Source organism: Temnothorax americanus, unplaced genomic scaffold (genome assembly GCF_048541705.1).
Source record: "Temnothorax americanus isolate GAGA-0224 unplaced genomic scaffold, ASM4854170v1 Scaffold7, whole genome shotgun sequence".
Taxonomy (NCBI): Eukaryota; Metazoa; Arthropoda; class Insecta; order Hymenoptera; family Formicidae; genus Temnothorax; species Temnothorax americanus.
The window spans coordinates 6200728-6228463 of NW_027509792.1; the positions used below are offsets into that span (position 1 = coordinate 6200728).

Consider the following 27736-nt stretch of genomic DNA (forward strand, 5'->3'; position numbering starts at 1 on the left):
GCGGTCTTCACTAAAAAGCAATAGCTTCAACCTAGTTTCTGAATACTTATCTCTCGTTATCATTGCGAGAGATAAATAAAATTGTATTTAAATGTTAAAACATATAATAATAATTTTTATTGACCAATTTTTATTTTTTTTATTTACATTATATTTATGATTAATAGCGAATAGAGAAAAAAAGCGAGAGGATTTTAATGAAAATGCAAAATAGCAGAAGATAATAGTTGAAGATGTAACTATGTTTATACAAAAGTAATTTAATTCAAGTAACTGAAACGTTTTCATATATGAAACAAATTATTTTTATATTCTATGTAAAAGTATTAGGTTCCACAACTCAATTGATATTTTCAAGCTTTTCTCAAGCTCGGTATATATTTTCGCATAATTGTCGTACAACGTTGTGATAAACAAAACTTGCATTCTTGTAAGTATTTATACAATGACAATGGGCAAAATGCGATTTCTTTCATGAAGAGCTTATTAAAAATTCCACGAATTACTTGCGACATGAATTATCTACCTCAGGCAAAGTGACAAGGAGCTGCTTTATAATCGCTAAATTAAATTGTGTCAGTATGAACGCGAGACACAAGCATAAAGTAAAATGGCTCTGACGCATTAAATTTCGATGTAAAAGCAAATGGAAAGTTCAAGTTTGCCAGCCGATGTCGAGTAGCCATCTTAAGAGTTTGAAATCAAATCTCAAAGCGCGCTCCACGATCTCCCTTCCCTCGCGCGATTGCGAACATTAAAATTGAAATTAGTCAAGCCGGAGTTACCTCATATGCAAGAACGAAGTGGCTTGAAGAGGGGGTTGCTAAAACGTGTAGAAATCAGACGAAGACGGATCGGTCGGGCGTAGAAAGGATTCGAGAACACGAGCCGTGTAATCTTTCCGAGCGTTTAAATAAACGACGTCGTTTGTACATCTCTCGAAGGACGTGTACATAAATCGCGCGCACGATCTTTGGCCGTTGAAAATAAAGTAGAGAGAAAAGTGGAAAAAGCTTTCGAGTGCGAGCAAGATGATCAGTTGCGCGATTGCCGTTCTTTCTTGGCGAAATTGCGCCTTTGGCTATACCAGCATCGTTTTGTACTGTACATACATCTCTGATTATCGCGTCAGGGGAATGTTAGTGCACAGTTTTATTCAATATATATGAAAAAATTTTCAACGCAGAATATTTTATACCTATTCATTCATATGTTAATCCAAATCTCTGAAACAAAACTGGGACAGATGTCAAACGGGATAAAAACTGACATGGCCATTATTTTTAAATATGTAAAATTTCCTATATGAAGAGAGACAACTCTGTCAGATCGCGTGATTAAAAATTAACAATAAAATTACTATAAGAAATAAATTAAAAATCAAATTTATCGTTAAAATTCGCCAACAAATAGACAATATTAAAATTAAATTTAATAGATATAGAATGGTTGCACAAGGTATAGTGCTGAAGGTATAGTGAGTACACATTTTAAGGTATTTGACACAAAGTAGGTTGGAAATGGTCGATCTGCTTAGATAACCAAACAGTGCAAATCGTGTTGGTGAACAAAAAATGCGTGACACGACACCGTCCCATGAGAAATTCGGAAAGGATGACGACGACGACATCAATTATCGGACGACGAGTTCAGAAAGGAGATGCGGTTGGTCGCAAGGACGCGACGAGAGACCTTTCTCTTCGATTTTTCTTTATTCCACGCGCGATCTGCGGGGGATAGCCTGTGGCGAGTAATGAAAGTCGAGGAATCAGATATTTCGCTCACGTTCGATTGATCTCTTTTCGTTCCATGCAAGATTCCCAGTACAATACAGTTCTCGATGAGTTCTCGAGTCGCTCTGTAGATCTTGATGAAGGAATAAAGTTCTTTGTCAGTGCTTAGGTAATTCCTCGTTTAAAGTGCTTGCGCAAACATGACTGCATCTTGATTTACACGCGAGTGAATTAAAAGAACTATATAGTTTATTTTATCTTAAGATATGTTTGCACGGCTTTACTTAACATTTTGGCAAACGATAAAAATAATGACATATACTTTTTTCTTTATCTTCGGCATTTTCTTCTGATGTAATTTTACCAATGTTATTCAGTTTCTATATATTCTATAGGCGTCTGTACGACTTGGAGATTATATTAGCTAAATTGAATGCTTACATGCGAAGAATCTTTGCAAAACGCACTATATATAATGCGACATTATATATATAATATATATGTATATATATATATATATATATATATATATATATATAATTTAGCACTCTCCTGTGGAAATACCACGCGGTATTGTCGCAATAAGCACGCGTATCGCGTCACGAAAGTCCGCATACGCATAACAAAGTGAATAAAACCGTAAAAGGAATGAGTTTGAGAGATTCGGTCGCTGTTTCTCTTTGTCGCTGTATACACTTTGCAGCTATGTATATGCTTAACCCAGTCTAAAAAAAGATATAACGCGTGTGACACGCCAGGTTGTATTGAGAGCAGAAACGAGAACAAAAGGCACGGCGAGAGATGCAGTTTCTCTTTCTTCGTCCAGGGCACAACTTTGTTCGATGTCTCTCGCTTGCTCTGCTGGCGTCATAAATCTGAGGTTTCGATAAAGTCAGCCATATACCCTTCGTTGACTCCTTTTGCACAACCGCAGCGACCGCACCCTGTGATCATCCTTGTTTGGTGTCTCACCATTCTTCCCGTCCTATTCTCGAAATTTCTTCATAACCATAAGGAGCGTGTTTCTCAGTTCTTTCTTTCTTCATCACTTGTTCAATTATTCTTTACATAGGAGTGTGAATATCGTTCTCTTCCAGACGTTCGTTTAGAATAGAAGTATTTGAAACAATCTCGCCTTGCAACTTTTTCCTTTTAAAAAGTTTCATTTCTAACTTTTTTCTCGTGATTTTGCATAGCCATACTTTTTATGCTAGTCTTTAAATTAAGGCGTTATCTAGATCATAACTATAAACGATGTAAACTTAAACAATAAAACGCTAAATGGTACTCGCGAGCATTTTCAACTACCGTGATTTAAAAAGTTCGTTTTTCCATGAATGGTCTCGAGTTCTCGGCTCGAACGTAGATTACGAATGCGACGAGGAAGAGGGATTTTAAAGAAGTATCCCGTGTTTGCGAGTAAATAATATAAAAATTTCTAGTTTGAAATATATATATGTGATAGCGCCCGCCGTAACGGAAGTCTGCACAATACTGTTTTTACAGCGGAGTTAGGTGTGGAATTGTTCCGCTCGGAAAATGTTGGCACCTAAAGCGAAGAAAAAGAGGACGGCAAACTCTCTTCTCGTGCGTTACAAAGAGATTTTAAAAACCGTAGAAAATCCCGTATAGCGGTACTGAACAAAGATGGTATGTATACGTGACTGATTTTCGGTTTTAAGACGTAAAACTTAATAAAGAAAGCAATAGATAAACAGGCTTACCATTCTCGTGGCTGAATGGACATTTGTCTATGGAAACGGTTTTGGCCGATCGCCAACTGTTGGCAAATCGCAGTCGACCTAGACTCCGCGACTCGGCAATCAATACTTTCCTATAGTTTTTTGGAAATAAAGCTGAAGCTACATATTATTGATAAAACTCATTTATCCGTACAAGCTAACGAAATTTATGTAGAAAGTACAACATTTTGTATATATAGATATCTTTCACCAGTGATATGAACATTTGGCAGTATAAAATCGGATACAGTTTCTATATACTGTCGATACTCTCTTTTGCGCATACACACGGAACAGTTACAATCACACATATACGCGTGCGCGCAATCGATAAAGCGCGAACGAATTTCAAATAATAGAGTTTAACAGAATTTTCAAAATACTTCAAAATACTTCAATTTAATTCACTTCGTCTCTCGCGATGGAAACTATTTAGGAGTAAAATGTGCCGGGTTGGCACTTCATAAAAGACTTGACTATTAAACCGCATTGAGGTAGTTGTCTCAACATTGCTTTTCCTGCGGTTCTCACAGTTCTGTCGTTCGCGGATTTCGATAAAACTACGACGACGATCAACGACGGCGAGAGGTTGGAAACAGTACGGCGAGTTTCGAGATTTCGACGATTCAAAAGGCTTACGAAGTTTAGGGAAAGTTTCGACGGGTATAACAGCGCCAACGATGGTGAAAAGGAAGGGACCGCGAAGCGGTCACAGGAAAGGTAGCGAAAATAGAGAGAGAGAGAGAAAGAGAGAGAGAGAGAGAGAGAGAGAGAGAGAGAGAGAGAGAGAGAGAGAGAGAGAGGAGGAAGGAGGAATCGTTTAAAGTTATGAATAGTTCTTTAAGCGCCGACAAATCGAATCTATATCTATCTGTCATCTCATTGTTAACGCGGGGTGCCAGCTGTATACTGCCTGATTTGTACTTTGTCTGATCGCAAAGATCCAATTATAAGTTGAACGAGTTTTGCTATCTCATTTCTAGGGAGTTTTCGAGAACCGATGAGGAATTGCTTACGATGTCAGAATTCAACCAAGCTTTAGACTTTTTACAGTATGATTTTTTCACTGCTCGTATAAAGCTCACGTTTTTGTTTAAATCTTCAACATGTACGATTGATGTTGCTGTGTAAGGATAAAGCAACAGAGATAATTAAACTTATTAATTTTTTAGAGCTCTGACACTCATTTGTTCATATAAGCATCTAAATATTTCTCCTCCTGATGAGCAAAATTGTAACTCCATATGCTGCCGGAATGAAATAAATTTCACGATTATACGTAGTTACTGTTATATGATACATTATAGGAATTGAAATAAACGCACGAAGATAATATAAATTTGACGTGAAGATTATCCGCGTATAGTGCAATTAAATTTCTGATCGTATTTCAAAGTTGTAAAAAAAGTTTGTATGCACGTGCAACACATATAATATATGTATGTACGTGGTTGTTGCAATTAACTAAAATCGCAAAAATATTTTAACACAAGCGACAATATTTGTCTTTTTTGCATTTTTTCCCAGCGTATGTATTCATATTTTTCACATATTGCAATATGCTGTAGTGACATGACATCCAGTCTCACGATCGTGATGTCATTCACAGTGACAGCGTTTTCATCTCAATTATTCGTTATTCGTGTCTGACAGATCCGCACTAGCGATCAATGTTCGATCTAATTGTTCATGACGTTTGTACAAAAGAAATTTAGCACTTGCCACTTTCATGAAAATTTATATATCGAGCTTTTACGATTCATGAAAGGTAGATTGTTCTCTGCAAAATGAGCATTTTTATCTCTCAATCTAATTATAATTTTGTAGCTATGCATTAAAAATCGTATTGATTTAAATTTTACAATGACAGCTAATTTTATTTATTTAAAATAAAGTAACGCAAGAATTTTATTCTTAAGTGCGGTGCACTGATAAAGTGATATTAGACGCTTGTGCAATCAGATGCTATTAGCCTGTCAGTGAACGAATCAGATCTATTAACAATTGCGTATAATTATATTATCGACTCGTGCTCCTGATGCAATGATTATGTTTATGACAAACTCGCTGAGCGAATTTAGTTTCAAAGGGATGGATTATATGCGTATGTAGAGCCAACATTCAAATAGGCAGATAGAGGCTTAATACGGATAAACAGATATATGGTGTATATACATGTATTCATATATATGTGTATATATTATATATATGTGTGTGTTTAAAACGACTGTGCTATGTTCGGCTGATGGATAAGTGGGTAGCGTTCAGTGTCAATTGAGAAGGATTATTTTACAGTGTATCGAGTTGAGTAGCACGAATTAACTCATTATATCATATATTAGGATAGTATTAAGCTTAATACTGCATATCAGTATCGTAATGACTTTTGCCATGAAATATTATCCGAATTTTAGATACAACTGTGACAACTGATGACGCGCATTGAAGAGCGCGGCGCATGTTTTGCTCTAAACATTTACTCGCTCTGAATAAGAGTTAATGTATCTCGAAATTGTGTTAGTCCAATCTGAACGGTTGAATGGCGATGGGCAATAAGCCGTTAATAAAGCGAATCAGCGAGCTGCGATGTTTTGCTTATGTAATGGTATAACACGAGCAATTAAGCAGGGTAAAAACGCTATTGACAGAAAATGACTTCCTTGTCGAAAACAATTTCCGTTTTTAATTACCGTCTTGAATAAGCGTTTGAAGTTTTTAAGATGGATTATTTTGCGCGTACATACTTTTCGTTAAAAAGATGCCGAGTCTATTTCAAACTTTGATCGTTATTTTCAGGACGAGGAAGTTGTTGTGGTTCGTGAAGTACTGAAATGCTGCACTTACATTTGCGGAAGATAGATAGAGGTATAGAAGACGGTTCACAGCGGTTGCGGGTGAAACGGGCAGAGCGTGACGGTTGTCATTGATTACAAACCTCCATGATGTTAACCGCGCGTTAACTAGATTCCACGTGCCTGCACGTGTTAATTGCGAAACTCTCTGATTATCCTCACATTTGCGTCGCATTAATTTATGGTTACGTGGCGAAGGCAACGACTATGACGTTACCGCAACTTTCCCGCTGAACCTTTCGTCGGATCTGATAGGTCACGCGGTTAAGTCACAGCAATCATTTCATGCGCATTATTATAATTACGGCTCGCGGTGTTCGAACAACGAACAAGTAATAAACATCTGTAGCGAGTCGCTTTCTTCACCGAGGTAATATCCCCGGAAGTCCGGTTACTCGCAATAGCGCATGGAAAGCGTGCACTTTTGTATATTAAAATGGAGACCTAGCCGCATCCAAGTTCCGCTCTATCTTTTTCTTAACATTATCTCGTCCCACTCCTCCGCCTTCTTTTCTTCCGCGTCCAACTTGATTTGTCGTCCCAATTAATTCACGTAACGTATAGCGGACGACCATTCGTACGGCATAGTAAACAATGACATTTGCATTACGGGATTATTCATAAGCTGTTTTAAAAGCTGCAGGACGACTGGCTAGCTGCCGCGATATCGCTGCTACGCAGTATGAAACGCGAGTTGAAGACAATATACGTTCTGTTTCTTCCTTATTTCATTTCTTATATAAAGTAGAAACGCGCGCGCGCGGAAGTCAATGTCCAATTCAATTGTTTGTCGCAATATCTTTTTGTGAAGGATCTAATTCTGTCTCAATCTTGAATTAAACGCCATCTAGTGCGTCGATCGTATCGATTGCAACGACATAATTGATGGCAATTGTCTAAATGGCGGGCAGATTATAGTGATATATGTATATGCGAACTGTGGCTGGCGCATTAGTAGACGCGTCATGTATTCATCCGCCTATATATAGTATAGAGATAGATATAGATTTTGATTGCAACGCGTAAAGTGGAGCACTCTTGTGCACCTATTATATTTGCATATTAATTGCAATCTCGCCTCCTTAACTAACATAACTTGCAATTCTGACAACGAACGTTATTTTAAGATCAACGATGTTTCAATATGAAATTACTAAAACATGATTTTTCAACTTCAATTGTTTCTGTGTGGATTCGAGTATTTTCTGTCTCGATTCTCGATATTATTCTGTTACGTTTCATGCGGCAGCTCTTTTGAGCAGCACGAAATCTGATTAGTGGAGAGCTACTAAAACGCTTTACGAATTATATGATTGCATAATGAAATAACGGGTAGACAACACGTGAGTGTAAACTCATTAACGAGACCGCCGCGGCTCACTAGAAGTGCTTTATGTTGGTTATCGATCGATCTCCAGGAAACTATCTTCTTATGATATTCATACGGTACGTAATCTTATTAAGAGATATAGGGGAGAGATTATATATATAGGGAAATTATATCTTAAAAAAAGTTTATCATGACACGTGGAAATATAATATATATTGAATTATTGACGCAAATTCTAAAGGCTTATTTTGAAAAAAATTCACAAAAAATCTTTGTTGGTTGTTTTTGTTAGATATTTTAAGTTTATTAGCATCTTTATTTATTATATTTGCGGTACCATGTATATACGTTTCGTCGATAATTTACATGAAAATTCTCTTCATCTGCCGATATAAATGTAATCGAATCAATTATAAACGATTGCAATAATATTAAGTAGAGCCGTCAGGGCAATATATGACGTAACACTCTACAGTGAATAATAATTACAACGTTATAATAATAATAATTTTCTCGCATATATATTAGGATATTTATTATTAATCTGGTATTAAAATTCGTGGTGCGTTCTAATGGATTTAAAATTCAAATTCTACCGACGCGAGCACGTTCTCATTACAATGTATTATTAAAAGTTGGCATGTGTGCGCGTATCTGTATAATTTGTATCAATATCTATCAAATTTGCAATTAAATGCGGTAGAGCTCTATGAAAAAATAAAAACTATATAGACGAACGTAGTATGCGGTATTCAATTTCAGGAATTTGTGATCAGTATTATTAACAATTATTAATAAGTAATTAATCCCGATAAATAATGTAAACATATATTGTTTATGACTTAATAAGTTATAGACATAATATTTATTTATATATACAACATATGTAACACACTTATTGTGTCAATATTAAATAATTATTTTTTATTTTTTATCACAATCAGATTTATCATGACGGGCGAGAGACCAAAGATGTTAGATCATTAAAAAAACATTCGATAATGCGAAAGGAAAAGAAGAAGCTTGAAGCTCTGAAAAACAAAGAAACTTAAATGTTTCTATTCACGAAAAAATAATAGATGATATCGTCGCTAGCCACTCTCAGAATTAATATATTGCAGGTTTAATTTTCCGTGTTCGAACGGCCGCAGGATCTACGCCATGGCGTTTTTAGGTCAGTTACGGTCCATGATTGCAATATAGTCTCGGAATTTGCAAGCGTTATGGAAATCACTGCGACAGTTTTACTAGCGATGTACCCACGATATTTGAAAGTTTACTTGGCGCACACTTTTGTTCTATATTCTATATTTATAGAATATTAATTTTTGGTATTCCATTAATATTATAGTTTATCGGTTTCCATCAATCTCCATTTTTATCAATTGAAAATTATACGTTAATGACTAAAATATTGCAAATATATATCGCAATGTACGAGGAAAATGGTTAAATTATTAAATAAATTGCTTGTTAAATAAAAATTTGAAGCAAGTTAAATTCGCTTGACAGATATATGTGGAAATATGCTGTGGCAAATGCATGTAAAATAAAAGTGCATGCAAGAACATCGGGATCGCATTTTAAACGTATTGGATGTATTTTTGCATCAATAGTGTCATTCCGCTCGGTTCCTTTGCCAACACGACGGAGAGACTGATTCGCCGCGAGCGTATTTTCCACGGAATAACATCACGCAGTCGCGGATTTGTAAACTTGTATTTGATAAATATTCGCGAGGATATTTTTAAAATGGTATTTTAAGATAATAATCGAAAATAAAGTCAACGTGGATCAGAATTGGAGTCGTCAAATCACGCGAATTTTCTAATGTTGCGCATTCATAAAATCAAGCGAGTTAAATAACAAGACACTTGCGCGCGCGCGCGCGCGCACACATCTTCTTTATTATCCCCAGCAAAGTTAGGAAGATTGAGGGAGATAAGGGAGTAATTTGTTTATTTAATTTGCTTTGTTTCAATGCCCGTCTTTAGACTACATGTATATTCCATGAGATGTACCTAATGAAATACGTAGTATCTTTTAAGGGAAACATTCGTTAAAATTTATTCTATGAATTTCTTACATGAACTTCGTGTTATCGCCTCGGAGCTTGCTGTTAGTATCTGTGGCGTTCCGGGAGACTTCTTGAGGAAGCGGCCGAAACTATAATATAAATTATTCTAATACTCGGGCGCTACTCTTTTACGTATCGAATTCTGGAAAGTCACATTTCCCGAAGATGAATAACGTACATTTATTAATCACGATACATTTCGCATGACGACCGTGCACTTGTATTACTTACATAGACTGCCTTAAAATATTAAATACGTCGCGCATATATTTCATTTCGTGGAGCACACGTATTCTTTTTATTCTTTTCTGTTATAAATATACATAAGGGCGTTATTAACACGTTGCGCGGTAAAGTGCAATGTTTCTAAATATCCGAGGGGTGGAGATGAGCATCTTTCATCTACATAGAAAACGCGAGGGAAAAGAACTATAAGTAAGAATCCGATAGAAGCCACTTAGCAGGGATCGGTCGATCGACTCCTGCCGGAGTGCTCGGCCCGGATTCTCGTGAATCCCGAGCGAGCGCAAAATACTTGGCGAAAGGATCGGTAAATGCTCGGCACCGAGTACTCGGCGTGCTTGAAGCCGAGACTCCATTTCGTGCTACCTGCCGAATGAATGTTTGATGCGCGGCGCACGTATGGAGCAACTACAGACTCGCGTAGCGCCTCAACCTTTCAGCACTAACGTATACTTATGCGGGCATATATGAGAGCGTCTGCTGTGTGTGAAAGCCGTCCCTATGTGTGTGTGTCAGAGTATGTTTGTGTGTACTCCTCAAGTTTCACGTAGTCTCGAGATTGCGAGCTTCCAGGCTTTCCTGAGGTTTTGCGTGGCTTGAAGTAACGAATCCAGTTACCGCGCACTCTCCGCGTATCTCTCATTGTCTTAAGAGATCGACTACTTAAAAATGGATCGCGATATGGATAGTGTAAAAAAATGTCTCCTTATACTGTTTGCAGCTATCGGGTGAAGATTGTCAGCAGCAAAAGCTGACGATGAGACGCTGAAAATGAGCGTCAACAAGGTGAACGTGGTGGTTTCGCTTTGACGCTAGCGTCAAAGAAATGAAGTTGAATTTGTTTAATATTCAGCGTCGTCGCTGAATTGTCGATAATCGTCCCAGTACAATCAAACATAGACTTCGAAATACGTAAAATATTAATTAATTATTTTCAAGTAATATCTTTCAAGTAATAATATTTTATGGACATATATATATATATATATATATATATATATATATTAATAAAAGATATTATTTCAGAAGATTTTTGCTTACTGAAAATGAGCGTCGAGCGTCAACGTGAAAAGACACCTTAACTTTCAAAGTGAATTAAAATTTCAAGTTTCTTACTTTTGTTAATAAACAATATCGTGACACGTAAGATGCACTTTCTATCGAAACATATAGAAGGCGAAATGATGATACGCGCTTGTCCTCTCCGTGTATCACTATTGTCACCTGTAGCGGAAAACGTACTCGATGTATGCGTCGAACTCATCGTTGTGGAATTGCCCTAGAGCAAAATGGAAATAGGTAGGCGTGGTGATACTGCGAGGGCACCGGTTCAAATACTAGCGTTGGGTCCGTTCCAAGTAAAATTTAATATTTTTGCTTAACGAGTTCCGTTTTATGACAGCGCCGTCCCAGTTTCCCTAATTGGCCCCGCGCAGCATCCATCTTCGCTTTATCACAGTAAAAATCACTGCGAAATTGTCGACGATCTTCGGATAACGTCTCACCATTACTCGTGAATGTTGACAATGATTTGAAGTAAAATCAATATTACAGTGTCACGCGCCATAAGACCGCAAGACGAAATTACAATATGCTATCTATTTTGAGATATTAATGATTTATTTAACGACTTATTTAAAGTTGAAGCACCGTTTGGGATTGATCGGAGTTATCCACGGGACCGGGGACAGTCAAGAGCACTGAATGCTCATCGATCTTTTCAAGCTAACGGCAGATGCCTGCTAGCAGTTCGTCTATTACCATGGGAATGCTAGGACGATTCGAGTAGAATCTCGATAAAAATATCACTCATGAGGCAGCAGGATTCGAGTGGCAATAACGGAATGGAGTTATCCGGTACTTTGCCGTCATTACTTTGAGAGATCGAAGATAGACGATCTGCACACTTTTGTCGCAACGGTTCTTAAATCTGTCCGTATTTTATCCTGTTGTACTACTCCTCGTTGACGACGAGATCCCTCGTTGAGGAATCTTTTACAGGAGAATTTTAAACTACACGTAAATTCGACAAAAATTGTATGTTTTACTCACTATAAAATTATACTTCTATAATTCGAGTAATTACAAATGTATGTGTAACTTGTGCAATTTAACACTAACAAAAATTACGCCGCTCACATTTCGGAGCATCGACATCTAGGAATGATAAACTTACGCTGAACACGTAGTTGGCGGAACTTGCGATTAAGTAGATTAAACATGGGCAATCATTCCTATTGAACCCGATTGCCATTGCGACGGGGTATCACATAAGATATGTGTTCGCAAACGTGACGCGACATATACATTCACGCATATTCACGAAGTTTGCGCAAATTGACATGGATATTACGTATGTATGTGCGTATACATACATAAGCGCAGATGATAAATGGCGTGCAGTTAAGTGAACTAATAAAGTGAAGAGTTTAGATGACGTAGAAAGCGTCGACATCAGAGGGGTGATGCTACGTGGGATATACGAGGACTTTTCGCGGGTTTGACATGATAATTATAATAGCTAGTAAGAGCGTCCATACTTTTCAAAAGTCGATAGGAGATTAATACCTTGAAGAGAAGGGAGAGCCAACCCTCCTCTCGATATCGTGATAAATTGGTAAAGCAAAATACTGCATAGTAACGAGCAATTATGTGCAACGAGAAACATTCGAGCTTTTTCCAAGCGCTACTGATACAAATTTAAACAGCCGCTTGAAAACCCTAACTTTGTGATAAATGTTATCTTTGTTTCTGGTTGATACAAAATATTTTATAATAAAACTTTTACGCGCGGTAACTCTAACAGCGGCAGTATAAATTTTGTTTTAAAAGTTTCGGCAGTCAATAAAGTAATTTTTAATAGACGTTAATTGTCTAGACAATTTGTTATAATTTTTGTTAAATTTTAGATAAACATACAGAAGTAGTCATGTTGATAGAATGGTACGGAATGTGACAAGAACAAACGAGAGAATACGTACGTAATAGCAGTTGAGACGAGTGGTTGAGAGAAGAGAGGTTGAGTATGCAAACTCGATAGCATCATGTATCTACATGAGGAAGCCAATCGGAAATTAAGTAATGCATCCTGCGCGAATAAATTTGACGAGATATATCGTTATTGCAATTGATTAAACAGAGTGTCTCGCGAACTATAGTTTCGTTACTATTTAAATATATTTATAAATTATTTTAATTAAAAAAAAGCAGAAGAGAAGAGAGAGAAAGAGAGAAAATAAAAAAATGCGCGAAAAGTTCAAGTTTTTGCACAAAAGTAGGAAACTTTTACAGACGAACAAGATTTTGCGCAAGGAGGTGAAATTAATTTCATTATTTTACCTGTATAAAAAAGTCTATATACCATTACAAGGTGCAACACCTGACGATAAGTGTCGGCAATTACGGCCTAACACTATTTAACGACTAATCTGGTAAGGGAATACACTCGCACTAGCGTCGATTATCCTCTAATCGTCTCACCGTTACCGAACGCCGATGTTTAATCCAATTAGAGAGGCTACTTGTTATTCCCTGGCTTCGTGTGGTTTACGGTTTAGTATTTCGCGTCGAAGCGTTTATTGCAGATTAAAAAATATTTACAGTCTCGAGTGTTCACACGTGGCGGAAATGGCGAAACCGTTCAACGTACGTGCACGCACATGTGCATGCGCATGCCTTTATGCAGTGTGTAGGACGTGACGTATGTATGACACAATTATTACGTTTTGCGGTAGAAACGAGTCATGAGGAAAACGTATTTGTGGCCGTTGTCCGCTCTAAGAACAATTAGGCATTAATATGCGGACCGTAATACGAAATCTCGTTTCTACATTGTTTTACTGCGGACTGTGCGCAAATTGTATAATGCGCCGTAGTACTTGCGTGCACATATTTTGCGTAAAGAACGTGCACGTCGGGCGGGTTCTAGTATTAGAGCCGTATAATGTGCGCATCGCGCTTATATTATACGCGTGTGTGAGTCTTGTTTCTATGTACTCGTAGTATCTTGCTCTACGTAATTTTCGCTAGTGTAACCGCATATTGTGTCTCGCGTAGGACACAAATACCCGTTATCACAACGTGCCATATACAAAATATTCTACAGAAAAAGATTGTATTGGCCGAATTTATAATAACTTTTTTGCTTTGCAGAGAGAGAGAGAGAGAGAGAGAGAGAGAGAGAGAGAAGAAGAAGAAGAAGAAGAAGAAGAATGAGGACATTTTACTTGAGTTTTTAAAATTATTTAATCACTAAATTATGAGGTATACGTTTTTAACTCGTGAATTTATTCGCGAATTTGTATTATGGCATCGAGTATGGTATTCGGTTTCAATATTCGAGGCAAAATAGACGTTCAATCAACGAAATTGTATCGATATATCCATTGTCGCGCAAACCCGTGGCTTTTGTCACTTTGCTCAGCAATTTGGTCTCACTAAGTAGCTACGTCGGCACCTGCATGGATCGAGAGCCGAATGCACACTGGTGCACACAACGAGCCGGTGCCGGTGCCGGTGCAGCGTTGCGTTCCATTAAATGAATTCACAGCTGACTCCTCCTATCGCTGAATTGACACTATTGGATCTGCGTTCGCTTCTTTTCGACTTGCACCGTTCGCGATGCGGCGAACATACCAGATGATAAGAACATTTGCACACGCGTTTGCTTTCTTTCATATTCCTGAGTGTTCTCGGTATAATCAGATGGAATTTGCTTAAAACACGCAGACGCTACTAGACGCATGGCATTATTAAAAATATGCAATAATCGAAGATTAAAAATTCCAAGATATATTTATTTCATGCTCGTGATATACTACGATTAATTCCTTTGTTCTTTAACATTCGAGTGACATTACAATATTTTCAACGATATACATATATAATATATAAATGATTGCGTAGAACGAACTTGTCAGAAGATTCTTAACTGAAAAGCTTTTTGATACGGACGTTTCTTCGATTTGAGGAAATCGTTTGTCTTACAAAATAGTCTTGCAATAGAGGAACTCGGCGTACAGAGAACGAAAAATTGCACGTTGACGAAGGACGCCTTCAAAGTTTCATCTGTACGTATAGTATGGTATAGCAGGCGTCGCTGCGTTTGCCAGCTAGTTACCACGTAGTGCCGCGAAATCAAAACTATCGACGAGACTCACCGCGCGCGCGAGTATAGAGTTCGCCCGCAAAAGTTGCCTGTCTGCCTCTATGTGGTGCGGACGTCCAATTTTCAAGTAGACTCCATCGAAAATGTTCGATTGGTTACATATACGTGACACAGGTATCCGTTTTCACAGAACTTTCCGTCAGATAGCGTATGACACCTCCTTCAGTCAAGTCATTCAGTGAAGTGTCCGCACAACTATGACGGCCACTATACATGGCACGATTTTAACTTGTCAAATCGCTCCGCCCCACGCAAGATACATATTTCCGTAAATTCTCTGATTTTTCATACATGCTTAATCAGAACTTGAAGTTACCTTCGTAGTTAGACGTCCTAATTACCGTTATCCAGTTTGCTTTCGAGACAACATACCGCAAGCCCATTTGTATTCCGAAGATCTACGAGAATATCTAAGCGAATCGCATACAACAACAAGTGTATTAGCGGATAACTGTGACAAACTTACAAACACGCGTGGCAATGTGAATTCCAATAAGCTTTACTGTCAGTTGCGAATGGAATAGAGAAGTTAGCTAATTATTGTATGAGAAGCGCGATAAATATAAGAAACAGACAGCCGCGTCGTCGATGAAGCAAGAGTAATTAATTGCGCTCGTTTTCTCTTTCATTACAGAGACCAATTTTATCAATTTACTTCATTTTAATAAAAACTATTCACAATTTCCTGAAATAGACATTACGACGATTATTTTGCATATTTTGAAGGAATGAATCTTGATATATTTCTATGGTGAATATAAGCAGATTAGACTTCTTCTTTAGCTAATAGATGAAATTCGACAAAGTGCATCTCCGTCAAAGAGAAACCTGAATGTGTAACGGATTATTATGTATAACTGATATTATTATGGGCTGGAGGATAAATCTCGCGGTTGCTTCAAGAAATTATAGGAACGCTCGACTGATTTTATTTACCGGAGGAACCATAGTAAAAGAGAAACGTGCTGTTTACTTCATGCGCATAACTTTCCACGAATAAGTGCACTCTTCAGGGTTTGAGTTTGCGCATGTATTAATTCTTCAGTATCTTCGTTCTCTCGCTACTGTCAAAGTAAACTCTGTTCGGTGAGCTGGTCCGATAATATCAATTAATTCATATATTGAAATGAAGGATCGTGTATGCGAGCGTGTTTACATTTTTCTTATTCGTGATCGGTTAATTTTCGATGTTGAAATAACGAACGAATATAATGTAGCTCTTTGTTATACATAGATTTTGTTAAATAATTTTATTAAAAAATTATAATATTTCGAATTATCATGTTATATTACGTTTTCGTATATTATCACATTTTCATTTTTTCATTATACTTGTTTATTAGTTCATACAACTTGAATTCCTCGTTTCGTTAGGTCAGTAAAGACGTAGGAGTAAAAGTAAGTTTTCTGAATGAGTAATTGAAGATAAGAAAAGTAAAGAAGATTTACATTTCCCGCAGAATACTATTTCCATTAGTGAGCCATATTTGAATATCGCTTCAGCATAAATTGTTCGCATTAAACGCCGGCGTTACTGGCTGATGTAGGTTGATTTGATTATCATTATCATTAGCATGGTTTAAACAGGCAATGCGACTGATAATGTGCCACCGACGGAATTTCGTCGCACCGAAATGTATTTTCGCTATTCGTTATTCGCAAGTAAGAAAAGGGTCAGGATTAAACGATTCAGACCCATCTTGTCCTGGATGATGTTCTAATTGCCGTTATCTACTTTACTCGTGAGGCGATACGCTACCGGGTAATTTGTATTCCGGTCTGCGAAGGGACCACAGACGTGCGCGAGAAGAGATCGAGAGAGGATGCATCAAGAGAGGGGAAGAGAGAACGAGAGAGTGAGAGAGAGAGAGAGAGAGAGGGGAGAAGGAGAGAGTAAAAGATAGGGAATGCGATAAAAGGCGGGTGAGTGCGACAAGGTCGGATAACGGGGTTGCGAGCCGTGGCTGCTCAGGGAATGAGGGAACGCCGTAAAGGGGCGACACGAAATGCGGAGCTCACCATACTTCCGACTATGTTCAATAGCAAAATTATGCGAGTACGGTCGAAACGAGATTCGTCACGAAAGTTCCTCCAGGCTTCCGCCACGCCGATGGCCATACGGTTAGCAATTCAGTGGATGTTGCCGGCGGAAACTTACGACGCGGATGCGCCCGTGGCGACTTCCACTTCCGCGATTAGCATATTTAATGATAATGACTTCTTGATCGGCTTGTTTGCCATTCATTATGCCTGACGATGCTACGAAACGTTAAACTAAATTTTGTATTTTATCACGTCGCTTTCTTTCAAGGTGATATTGTTAAAAATATCGCATTTTATGCTTTAAAGTAAAGTGCTTTGCTTCTATGTTTCATGATATATTTGATTGTCAGAAGAACTATCGAGAATTTAATGAAATTCTTTATCATTTGAGCTTTTAAATGTGATATCTCGAAATATTTTAGAAACATGGCACTTTTCAGCAAAAATAACTTGAGAAGTTTTTATCCGATTCTCTCTTTTATGCAGTTAATGCTAGCGATTTCTTTAAACTCGGGCCATTTACTACATAAATGGGCAAGCTTACGTAAAAAGAAAAAATTAATAAATCAGAGATTATGTCGTATTTATATTCAAGGTTTTTAAAGATCCGAAATATTATTTTAAAGTGATATTAATAATATAATAATATTAATAATAATATTAAGTTGTACTTTGCAATCTGATTTACCATCAGGCTACGCATAAATAAACAGAACAGAAGTTAATAAACGCTATAAATAACAGACAAAATTTATATATATAGTGCAACTTTTGTTGATCATATGCATATGCATAATTTAAGGTAGTCGTCACGTCAGGGCATGTATTAGATAAAGTTTTCGATTTCGGATTTTATATCAAATTATATGATCAGCTTTGCAGTCGATTTTTTTCTGTGGCTCCTTACCGACTATTTGCTCTAGAAAATCGATCTCGAAAATCACAAATTTTGCATTACTTCATACAGACGGCCAGAAAAAGAAGGCTCTATCGCGGTTTCAATCACATATTTTCGCATTTTTCGATTAGATGAAGTAAGAAAAAAACATTGCTTTTTGTATATTAGATTTCGAAGAATCCGATGCAACCATAAAATATATAGTTTACCGGAGATTTTGCTGCTAATTTTTTAGTTTATTTTAGTGAAAATGCGGTAATCGAGCAGACATTTTTTGGTCGAGGTGAGGTTGGGAAGACTTGGCAACGCCGCTGGCTAATCACTGTAGTTGCAGGTTATGGGGCTCGTCTTTCTTAGCCGACGTGGATAGTGATTGACACCCCTGTTATGCGTTTTGAAACCCTTTCTCGGTACGTGTCAAAATTCAATCGAAAAGTATTTTTCTCACTTGTAAAACCTTTCTCGACGACTCGCATGATCAGCTGATCAAAACGGAGTCAAATGAAAAAAATCACATAATTTGGAAAAAGTAACATACTTTGTCACGTATGAAATTTTACACCATACGTCATAAAATTATTTTTTCCTTAGCAAACATTGCCTGAAATATATTTCTGAACGTAAAAACCTACAAACAGTCACATGACTAGCACGTAGCGAGACGCCTACCTTAAATATTTATCACTTTAAATTCAGCTAAATTAATAAATTAATGTGCATGTGTAAATACGCACATATTATATAGGCACAAGATTTTGCAAGATAACACGTATATGAGAAAAATCAAATTTTTAAAAACAATTTAGCGATAATCAATGATTCAACATCTGCAGTTGATATTTCGGAAACAAAATATTTTTCAGAAAATATTTTTGCGGTATATATATATATTGTACATTTATTTATTTATTAATCCATTATATCGCAAAACATACCTAAGTACATACTTAATTTACTTTGTTTTCCCCAGCGCTAGCGCGTTTTCTTGATATACGTTGCCGCTATTGCATCTTGTTAATGTAAATAAAAAAGAGCTATATGGAAATTCGTTCAACCCACTTCATTTTCATACACATGCAATTTCATGAAAGCGCTGTTAATTCTCACGAAATCCTGGTACACCCTGGCGTCTTACTTTAAACGCTAACTCTTATTTCAAGGTGGAAGAAACAGAAAGCCGGAACGCGGCGAATTTACTCGCGTATTGTGCTGTGGTTGTTGTAGAAGCTTCACGAACACGGCACGTATTTTTGACCGCGGAAAGAGTTACGAGTTCGACGTGAGAGAAGCTGTTCGTACCGTTGTAAAAACCGTAAAATTAAAAGACGCGGAAAAATACCAACATGGCTTGGAAAATGCAGTGAAATGAAGCGAGGCTCTTCGTAGCCGGCGGTATTGTGTGTTCGATAAAAAATCCATCAATACCAAATGTTAGTACGTCGAATCGGAAAAGTTTTTCCTGTGTATTCACTTGATGTATATAACTATTTAGCCAACAACAGCTGAAAGCAGGGATCTCTTAATTGAGCCGTGCATTGAATATTCAAATTTACAATTTGCGAAACAAAAATCACGCGTTTGCACTTTTTTCTTTTGTTGATATTTTTTACATGCATTGTACATACGAAATAAATTTCTCTTTTTTTGTCTCTCTTTTTAAATGTTAAAAAAAATGTTTTAAATTATACTAATGAGTTATTAAATGTTTTGAAGATGTCACAATAGTACATTTGATTTCCAATCAAGCAAAATGTAAATATCGACACAAATATGAAAGTAAAATGTTTTTAAATCAACTTTTAGAAAAATTACATAACCGCGTGTTATTATTATATAACCGTTTTATTTAAATACTTATATACAAACATCGCGAATGAAGTTTTTGTTATAATGTTAGGATTAAATATTTTTCTAGAATAATTATAAACAAATTATAATTTCCAATATGTTTTGATGAGCCAGCAAAATGAATTATGCAATATGGTCGATATTTGTATCTTTTTTATATTATCGAAATAACATCATCGAACATGTTAACCAGCTGCAGGCCTCGTACAGCTGGTCAGATTCTGGGAACGTGCGTCTGTCGAGGGCGAATAATTAATACATTCACAATGTTGATTTACGTATAGTGTGTACACGCTATGCGCCATTCAATATTCACGCGGTACCGTCAAGTTTGCATCGATAAGTTGTCACTTACGTGCGTGCGTACGTTGCTACTTCTGTGGCAAATGAATTCGCTTGGCGTGGTTCGAAATTACGCATAGCGCATGCATATTGAATCAAATTGAATGAAATGTTTAAGCTCTAAACAGAATTAAACGAAACACATTTGTTATCCTGATTAATTAATCTTACACACTCACAATCAGATACACAACTAAATGACTAACAAAGTGAAAAAAATAGATAAGCTTTATGGAGCTTTTCAGCACTTCTATCTCCCATTTAGTAGCTGATTATTAATAGCGATGTCTGTAGCAATATCACAAACTAAAGAGTTATTAGAATACGTAATGACAGTAACGTAAACTATAAGTCTGTGTGTGTGCGTGGCCTAATTGTAAGTCGTAATAAGCTTATCACAGTAGACAGATTTTCGAGTGATTTTCAGAATTTTATTCTCATTAGCTATTAAACGGGATTATAAAGCTGGAATCACGCTGAAATTCATTTGCCGTTCTCGTTTCACGGTACCGGTGACTCTTTATTCGAGCGTGAGTCGCAATTCCGTCCGTAACACAGAACGTAGAGGAAACAGCCGCCACATGCTGGGTATCTCGACCCAACGTTCAAGACAAACAGTGTGGAAAATTAATTTTTCTGTTATTTTTTTTTTCAAGGACTCGTTTTGTTTCTCCATTCCTCTGCGATTTGCACTAAATTGCTTGCAAATTAACATCCTGGAACGAGCACTATTGAGCGCGAGAAAAATGATCGTTGTCGCAAACATGCGCGGATGAACGGAGATGGCGGATTTCCACAACGGAGAAAAATGAAAAGAAAACTCGTACGCGAGAGAGGAGAATTGCAGTTCCACGCGTATATGCGGAAACACGGGGAAAACGCAATATTTCATTACGGATTTTGCAATTACACCGTCCATTCGGTATGCCGACAGAATACGGGAGATTCGCGCAGTTAAAAATTGGGAACGCTAGTCAATGTATGCATAATCTGATCTACAGCGTTGCGTTAAATTACGGGGTTTTTGTATCTCCCCCGAGGCACAAGATGCAAAACTGTTTGATTAAACCATCGCATGCACCCCGATGTGACTGCTCGATATTGTTCGATATTGTTTCATTGCATTTGATGTATCGATATGTTCTCTGATGTACATACCGAGATTCGTACGCGGTTTAGGAGAAACGGATGAACGATGTGACGTATAATCCGGTTTACTCGCTGATTGAACTTTCATAGAGATGCAAAACTGTATTGTATTAAGAGAGAAGTGGGCGATATTCCGGATTGCGCGCTGCGAGAAAGTAATTTTGGGAAGCTGTGCCGTGTTACACGGTCTCGCCGTGAATCGCCGTGCAAGTTTCGCGCAGTCAATTTTTCCCGCGCAAACAACGCAAAAATCTATTACCGAAACCCTGTCAACTTCTACGTGACAAAGCGATTACTTTCGAAAATTTGATACCATACTGGATTGCTCGCTTTAAAAAGAATGCGAATAACAATATAACATATACATATATAGCGATATCATACATACTTCTCAGGATCATTATATCAATCGGCTGCTTTATGTAAATACTCCATCGATCACACATAATTGCATATATATTTAATCACTACACGTGCCGTATTTCACGTTGTCTGCTACACCGACGCATGATTAACTTATTGCATGCATGTGCGCAAATGCGCATCAGCATACGCCGCTTATGATAAACGCCAATCAAACGGTATATTATGTATGTTCAAATACAATGTATATATCAACTTTCATAGGTGTATAGCATTTCCTGACTTTCAGCGTTATCAAATTTGTATAAACAGTACAGTTCGCAAAAATTTGACTGATTAACTACGCAACTTAATTAGACAATCTCATTTTTTTAAATAAATGTGATATACAGCTATACCATTATTATTCTGCAATTCTGCAACGAGAACGAGTTGTTGTAATTGTAATACAAGTAAATATTAGTATTGTTCATCGTGAACGTCGTTAGCAAGCAGCGGCTTGAATATAAATTGAAAGTAAACCAAGATGATTAATTTTATCCGCGCAACAATTACGATGCCCTGTGTCTTCGTGCTCCGACGCAAACGAACGTGAGCGACTCAATAATTTTGCGCAAGTTCTATCTCGTTTTTCCGAAGCAATCTCGAAGATCGTGTATGATAAAATATCGAGAGCGCAACGAATTAATAGAAGCATTCTGATAGCTATTATGATCGAAAACAGTGAGATTGAAAGAGAATAATATACATTCAGGGAAATGCCATATTCTGACTGAAGCACAATGCAAGGAAAGCAGATAATTAGCTGCAAACGATACCGACAATTGCACAGTGAAATTTACATAGCTTAAATGCCGTATGACATTATCCCGGCAGTGTTCATTCAGGGATCGGGAAACGGTTTGAGATATGGAAATCGATCCGACCGCGATATACATATACGCTAGGGTTATGTTGCCCTTGTTCGGCAGGCTTCAAACCCTCGTTGATCCGCGTGTTGAAAAGCTTATAAGCTTCCCGGTTGAATTCGGCCATGTTAATACATGGCTAACGTGAATTGTCGAGGCCGGGCCGGTGAACGAGCGGATAAGCGCGGAATACTGAATGGTTCTCCGTTTCCGCCGAATCGTCTAATCGTACCTGCCTATCTCATGCAGATTAAACGGTGAGACGGGATTGAATAAGGCCAGTTTTGATGCGACGGCCAAACCTATGTATTTAAAACTGTAAATTGCATATTGGAAATGAGAGAAGGGGGGGGGAGGGAGAGAGAGAGAGAGCGAGAGAGAGAGAGAGAGAGAGAGAGATTTTCTTAACGATGATAGGATAAATCTGTTGAGGCGAACACTCTTGAATAATCGTAATTGATTTATAATATTTTAGCGCCGCGACCATCAAAACTACTCAATAAAAGTTAGCTCTTTTATTAGATGCAATTTTGACACATGACGCGTTTGACAGTGTGACATTATGAAGTTACAAACTTGTTACAAAACGATGATTAGATTTTGGAACGTAGATAAGAACTTGCAAATCTAATAGAGTCGTGATAAATTTAAATAAGTTACGATTAAATATAAAGCTATTCTGGAAAGTAAAGGTTATCGGCGTATATTGCATAATATTTGACACATTGCATTCGCAAAAACGCTAATAATAATTTATCTTCATTCCTTTCAAATGTTGTGGTACATTCCGGAAAGCAAAGTGAACGTGCTAAAAGTATTGGACTATTAGATTAGAAATATTAGACTTGGGAATGAAACAACGCGGTGAACGACAATGTCTAGCACGGGAGGGTCAATCACTCACAAAGGCTTCACTCCAGTTTTAGACGTTGATGAATTCTCGTTCACTAAAAGGTACATAGCCCGGTGACGCATGTGCGCGCGCGCGGGAATAACTGCGTATCACGTACGTGTACACACACATAGGCCAAAGGGCGCAAAGAGGATATAGGACGTCATGATTAATCATCCAATCTTTTGACAAAAAGCGAAAAGCTCGTCGGATTTTCGCAGCGGCGGTGTCTCCTCCGCTTGTCACGAAAACGGCTGAAAACCAGCTGATAAAATGCTCAGTAGGCGCAACAACTTTAATTTGTTTATAATTGAGGCTATTCGGCCATGATACGAGAGAAATTTCCTACTTTTAGCATGCCAAATTTACATATTGAAACTAAAAATGCTTATAACTGATGAATATTTTGGATAATAATTGGGTTATCGTTAACATCGTTCCTTTATGTCGCACTTTGTTATTACTAAGCGATCTATTTCTATCGTATTGACGTTTTGATTAATTACGAGTACCTCTATTCGTATTCAATAAATCTCTGTCAAACTTCTGCGAAACTTCTTCTAATATTTTGTAATATATCTGAGAGATGTATACAGAGCTTGCAAATTATTAAAGGTAATGTAATTTAAATTATAGAAGCTGCATCTAGGTTTGTTTACTGTCGCGCGTGGCGTCCGACTTCGAGAGAAGGATGAGATTAACAGGCGAAAATCGGCAATAGGGGACAAAGTCAGCGTTCGAGTTCAAGTTCCTCTATCGCTCTTGGTCGCTTTGACCTAGATGATTGTAGACAATTCAATAGTGGGACGTACACAACTGTCTCTCGCACACGCGCACGGAGATTTCCTTCTGCCAATTCGGTTGCTGGAAAACTCGAGCTGACTTTTAAAACTCGAACGTATACTTGTTCTCCGGGCCGCCCTAAACTCGAGCAAGTTTGAATCGCCGCGAGGATGAATTCTGTTGGTTACGCCCTCGACATTTCCGTCCAGATGGTTAAAATCTCGTTCAAGTTTCCGTCCTCAATTTCCTGCGCATCCGTCCATGTTACCTCGTTGGCTCACACAAAACGTACAATTGATTGTTCGTGATAAATTGTCCGTGACATCAAAGACGTTTTATAAAAAATGCCGGGTTTCCGAAATCCAACATCCATGGCTTAACACATTTTGCGGAATGTGTTATATATAAACATGGATTTATATATAAATGCCGGCACAGCATATAATGTCAGGAAGCTTATATTTATTCGTTTATTCCTTTTTTGCGGAATTATAGTTCGTAAATAGATGCAGCGTGCCAATGCGCTTTGTGTTTCGACCTATGTTTACCACAGTTTTTGCGGCTAAAAAATGCGGGACAAGTGTGAAATTTGGCGTATTTTTCTCACAGTTTTTGCTTTTAATTTTGTGTAACGATATTTTTTGATATATATTATCTTAAAAATGTGTACAGTAGTGTATATAGATACGCGTATATATGTATATACATGTATGTATGTATATTTTTTTTCAAACGTACCATGTATTTTTAGATAAAGTTTCCGCGTACAACACATTAAAAAGATTTAAATCCCTTTGCTGAAAGTTATTCGATATGTCACGATATTTGTCATAGAAAGTTTTTTTACGATAGATCTCATAACTGCACATATTTTAGTACACATGTTAGACGAATATACCATTTTTATATAAAATATCGTGTAATAATTTTTTTTGATAAAAAACATTGCTATGAAAAGATCAAGTAACAAAGTTATAAAATTGTTGTTGCGTTTTATTTTTTACGTAACATGGTAACGTAAAATTTTCAAAGTTTTGCATTATTTATAAAAATTGCTTTTTTAATATAACAAAATAAGAATTGCGTAAAAGCAACAAATTAAATTTTTTTATTAGATAAATTAACCGCCATCTCTCTAAACTGAAAATTATTTGAACGCGAAAAATATTAAGTATTTTACCTTTGATGAATTGGCCTCAGAATTGAACCGTTTTTTAACTTCGCTTCATCCAATCCAACTCTGTGGATTTTGAAAGTTTCGGCTACTTCATATCTTCCTATTTGAAAACTTTTTAAACAAATTCACGCATTGATCACTCAATCATGTTCATGTTTCTTTCTTTAAAGTTTTATCTGTTAAAACTTTACCACACCACATCTACATCGTTGCAAGCATTTGTCCGCTCCGCGATAATATAGATTAACTTCAAATTCAAACAGCCTCGCGGAGTTCAAGTTCTTTCTCGTAGACGACGAATTTGCACAGCTTTACGATCGACTTATTTTGATTTAAACGGTACTTTATTTTGCTGAATGTCTCTCTCGAGAGCGAGAACGAATATTTGCACGAGAATAAGCTATCATCCAGTCACCAATGTTAATCAGAAACTACATTGTTCGTATAACACAAAACCGAAAAGTGCATATAATTCGTCAATAGTCGCACGTTCTTTAATCGTTTTCTCTAACACACTTAATTTCCACGTGAGACCACCTTGTAATTTTCTCATGTCTTTCTTACCATAAAATATTTATGGACAGTTTGATGAAATTATCTGGCAATGCGTTTTTATCATGCGGAAAAATAATGGAAGAGACTTAACGCGAATGTCGACAAAATCGGCTGTTAATTCCTCCGATAGGGAAACACGTGCACCTAACGCGCTACCTGTTCCCTTACAAGGCGAGGAGCTTTTCCTAGCTTTTCGTTGCGTTAACAATCGCGCCGCATTATTCACACCACCACGAAAGAGGGAGGAAAAGTGGCAGTGTGGAGAAGAGAGAAAAGCAATCGCCCTTTTAGAGACACCGCGATCTCACTCGTGTGGTGTAACGCTCATCGCAAGGGGCGCGGCGTAACTGAGCTCGGCAAACCAACCCTCATTCTCTGTCTCTGTCGCTGCCTCCCTCTCTCCGGCCAAACTCGCTCTATCGCTTCTCCACCTCACCCCCTACAGCCACGTTTTCCCACTCTCACGCAGTCTCCGTACTTTCCTCCGCTCCTCTTCTAACGCGATCTCTTCTCTCTCATACGGGTTTTTCCCTTTTTTTCCTCTTCCTCCGCCGTGCTTTTCTTCATCTCGCTCGATCTCGTATTGCGACACGTGAAGCCTTCTTTTCTCCTTCACGTTGCAGCTACGAAGTTTCGATTCTTTTTTTCAAGTTAATCCTTCGTTGAACCATGCAGAAACGGAAGACTACGAAGAAACCATGCTCGCATACTTTTCTGTAATTTCATTTCTTTTTTGTTTGTAATACATGTCAATATTATAAATTCTATCTTTCGTTTTCTCACACGTTTAATTGTTCTTTTATCCTATTATCTCTTTTTTGTTTAATTTATGTTTATCAATGTAAAACTATCAATTGTTACATTAAGATTAAATAGCACAATTTACTTTAAAGTATATTCGTAAACGACGAATACTTAATGGAGAACCAATCTTTCACATCAGAGTGAGCGTAATAACGGAGATCGAGGGACATGATTGCAGAGTCGTTGCAGATTAGAGGTTCAGCTCTCTGTTCGTGATTAATCTTTTGTCAACTTGGTTAGTCTTCTATATCAATGAAGCAGAATCCGGACAGAGTCGATTGGATCGTGTATCCATTTGCATGCTCTGTGAGAATATTATACGAACGATATAACATACCTATTTAAATGCGCATGCAAGGACTGGTGTCGTCACGTATGAGACCTCACGTTTAATCTAAATTAGATTACATCCATGAGAGTCGCATTAGGCAATCTTGTTTCGCGTTTTCGTTATAAACGTGTTTTATATGTGGCGGTGAAGAGAGAAATATATAGGATAAAAGCGTATAGTTATCGGTAACCGCATGGTCATTAATCTCGAAAGCATGTTGGCTCGATCGCAGAGCGAAATACATGTATGATATATATTCTTTTGGCGAAATGTATCTGGCGAATGAAAATCCGGAATATCATGACGGTTGACGTACAAAAGCAATTTGGTAAATAATTTGAGAATTCGATTGGTGTTCATCGAGGCGCGAGGACTCATCGACTCGAATTAGACGAGTATCAATGCTAATATCGACCTTTAATCGCATTCCTGAAATGAATGACCGCGCGTATGAAATGACGGTTGCCGCGCCGTAGTGCAATATATCTACTATACGCTA

At 37.4% G+C, this 27736-nt stretch overlaps 1 protein-coding gene and 1 long non-coding RNA gene across 4 annotated transcripts in view; one reads left to right on the plus strand and one right to left on the minus strand.

Annotated features, from left to right (window-relative positions):
* Window positions 1-5304, plus strand: part of LOC143905938 (uncharacterized) — a 59069-nt gene extending 53765 nt beyond the window's left edge. The window contains exons 3-4 of the long non-coding RNA XR_013259375.1: window positions 3240-3383; window positions 4009-5304. This is a non-coding gene — a long non-coding RNA (uncharacterized LOC143905938). The remainder of the gene's footprint in view (window positions 1-3239; window positions 3384-4008) is intronic.
* LOC143905935 (zwei Ig domain protein zig-8) overlaps window positions 1-26461 on the minus strand; it is a 131089-nt gene extending 104628 nt beyond the window's left edge. For all 3 annotated transcript variants that reach the window (XM_077421604.1, XM_077421606.1, XM_077421600.1), the window contains exon 1: window positions 25551-26461. The gene's annotated coding sequence lies outside the window, so the exon portion shown is untranslated. The remainder of the gene's footprint in view (window positions 1-25550) is intronic.
* Window positions 26462-27736: the final 1275 nt, after the last annotated feature.